The sequence below is a fragment of the Vicugna pacos genome, unplaced genomic scaffold (genome assembly GCF_048564905.1).
Source record: "Vicugna pacos unplaced genomic scaffold, VicPac4 scaffold_196, whole genome shotgun sequence".
NCBI classification, from domain to species: domain Eukaryota; kingdom Metazoa; phylum Chordata; class Mammalia; order Artiodactyla; family Camelidae; genus Vicugna; species Vicugna pacos.
The window spans coordinates 707942-710982 of record NW_027328875.1 but is presented as its reverse complement, the minus strand read 5'-3'; the positions used below and the strand labels follow the sequence as shown (position 1 = coordinate 710982).

At 47.9% G+C, this 3041-nt stretch overlaps 1 long non-coding RNA gene across 2 annotated transcripts; it reads left to right on the top strand.

Annotated features, from left to right (window-relative positions):
- Positions 1-268: 268 nt before the first annotated feature.
- LOC140695360 (uncharacterized) lies at positions 269-2214 on the top strand. Of its 2 annotated transcripts, XR_012071086.1 has the most exons (4): positions 269-421; positions 512-584; positions 1682-1752; positions 1961-2191. It is a non-coding gene; the product is annotated as an uncharacterized lncRNA (long non-coding RNA). The 2 variants fall into 2 exon arrangements; XR_012071087.1 differs by lacking the exon at positions 1682-1752 and having other exon boundaries at positions 1961-2214.
- Positions 2215-3041: the final 827 nt, after the last annotated feature.

Below are 3041 nucleotides of genomic sequence, written 5' to 3'. Positions count from 1 at the left end.
TCTGATTCAGCCCCACACGTGCTCTATTGGCAAGATGCCCAATTGGTCCCTGGTCCTGCAGATGCACTGGGTGTGGCCATGGGACATATCGGTAATCTCAACCGCGCGACCAGTGTGGTTGCTTTATCATTGGTACACAGTTCGGTTTGCTCTCTTGATTCGACCCACCACATCCCACAACGCACTCCAGATCCCTGAGACTCAGCGTGTGCCATCATCCGTAGCCCTATCCCTCACTGACCGTTGCCTCTGCTACCTCAAATTTGGCAGCTCGGATCTTGGTCTCAGAATCAACTGTGGGGATATTTTGCGCTGGATTCTTTGAGTTCTGTCAGCCAAGCATCTGCTGTGCACTCTTGTAAATCTCAGCACATCACCTTCAATCCCATGTCTCCTGTCCGCTTGAGAGTGTGCGTCCAAGGTAAACAGAGTTTCACCCTTGTTGCTCCATCACCAGGGGTCAGACCCTGCACTGGTTTCCATTCCCTGCTTTGCCTTCTCCTGCTTCCAGGTGTCCTGAGGCCTCATCCTGTCTTTGGAAGTAACAGGCCTCTCTTCGGCAAGTGTCCTGTGCCAAGGGCTGGGTGAGTGGATGTTTCCATTGCTCTGTACCTGGGAGCGAGTGAGTGCAGGTTGCACTTCTTCTCTGCCAACTGGGCATCGATGAATCAACACTATCCAGATACATTTCACAGAAATGTGATATTTGCTTAGCTCTTTGTTTCTATACAGCCTTGGTGGGAGGGATTGTCCGAAGACACCTGTTTTGACAGTGTGTTGATATCTCATTTGCAGTCTTTAAGAAGTTTAACAGAATTCATTTACATGTTTTGGGAGTATACGAAAATGAAGTTATTTTTTGAAACACACTGTATCGACCTAGAAGCCAGACTTGTCAATTTTGGTAACATTTTGTCAGCTCTACGGAAAACCTAGACAGAAAGAATGCAAACTTCCAGTCCAAACTGTTAAAGGGGTCATGTCAGCTCTTTACGGTTGAAGCCTCCGAAACCAACAGGAACCATGAAATAACTATTGGAAACATGAAATAACCCCCAACCTTGGATACACTTGTGCATGTGGTGCCCTTTACTCCCAGTGACACCTACTGGCCAATGTTGGCATTTCAAGGGGTAACATCCCTCTCTAGGAAAATACAAGAGGAAACAAACCAAATATATACATTTAGGTTTGAATCCAAAAGCACCTAGAGGCATTATAGCTAGGAGAACCATGCTGCAGTTATGCTAGTCTATTGAGAACCAGGTGTTCTTCTATCAGTGATGAGAACGATTAATCATCCGATCATGTTGGGTAAAGCCATTTAACGCAACCAAGTCTGCACCCCCATGATATAGTGCCCCCGGGGGCTTGACTCAATTGAAAGACGATCCACAGAAGCTGTGTCTTTAATGTCACTGGCGACTTTGACAGTACAGTTCACTTTCTGACATGTACTATTTACCTATACTGTCTTGAAAAACTGAGGCCTAATACAGATTCAAGTTCAGTCAAAGATTCCCCTGACTTACCACACTCCCTTCACCCCAGGGAAGACATAAACACAACATTGGCTGAATCTAGCGGAAGGCCATCGTTTCTAGGTGTGAGCTAAGTATTCAATTCCTATCGATTTCAGCCGAGACTATTTGACCTTGAAGGAGTTCACTGTTGTTCACAGAGTGTGAAGCTGGAGGAAGTCTGATTCTAGGAGGGGCTTGCTCTTCTCGTAATGGCTTCATTGCAGCTCAGGTACTGATCCTTCAAAATGGATGCCTGAGTGGAGGGGAGGGAAGGGCAAGTGCTTGCTAGCTAGGCCCAAACCTGGGAAAAGGCTTACCTGGGCTTGGTGAATTCTGGTCTGAATGGCTTGGGAATGCCCCTTGGGACGTGTGGATTCTCACGACCTCTTCCAAGAACAGGAGCGTTTTGATCATCTCTGCCATCTCTTCTCTTGCAGATGTCAGGGACCTTGGACCCGTTCTTGGAGAAGAGAATTGAGGAACTTCCTCAAGTCCACGTTGGCACTCCGTATGTTTCTGCCAGTATCAGCGAGGATCAATAGGTCTCATGAATGTCTTTTGAGCCTGGTATCCTCTACAGCTGTCTCCACGCCAGTATTCTCCATTGTAGCAGAACATCTCTCATCCATGTGTTCGCATCTCTCCTCAATCCGTGCAGCCAGCTTTTCGCCCAGCTTCTCTTCGTGTCTCCCCTAAAGTCGACTTCACCAGGACTGGGCAAGTCTGAAAGGAACTCGGAGCCTCACCAGTAAGCTGATGACAGGCAGATCTTCCACTGTCTGCTCTGAAAGGTTCTGGAAACTGACCTGTGAACTCATGTCTTTGGGCAGCAGCAGTATCTCGAACTTACACAGCTTCCCGGACCAAACACCTAAGCCAAGCTCCACAGAGGGCGGCAGCCCCTCCATCACACTGATCCACCCACAGAACTCTGCCCGGTTACCTAGGATCCAACAGCCACAACAAGCCTCGCGGTACACACCAACATTCCACCTGGAATCCAACCGGTACCTGCCATCCCCAATGGCTGCTGCATCTTGTCAGTGTTGGGGGAGGGGCTGCATCCGACGAGAGGTGCCTAAGGTAAATGTGATTCTACCCACTAGCGTCCCATGGGCCTTTCTTCTTCCCTCTTTCCTTTTGCTCAGATCTGTATGCACAGTACCAATGGAGGGAAGTGGGTCCCTTTTTAGTTGGTGGTTTCACACGTCTTTAAACTTTCTAACAGTTCACAGTACACAGAGACCCTCTAAAGGAGACTTATGTTCCTATGATATCCGTACACCCGGAATACATATGCGTCGCCTGATTTCTGCTGAAACACCCGCACTCTCAGGACATGGATCCATTTGTTTCATGGGGGCTGAAATTCCAAGAAATGAAACCAACCCCAATGTGCACTTTACTGTCTGTCTCTTTTGCTCTTAGTACACTTTGGCAGATCTACGTGCCTTTGTTATAGGCTTCTTACATTTCTTCTCTACGTAGCGTAGAATATGGCATTCCTTCATCCTGTCG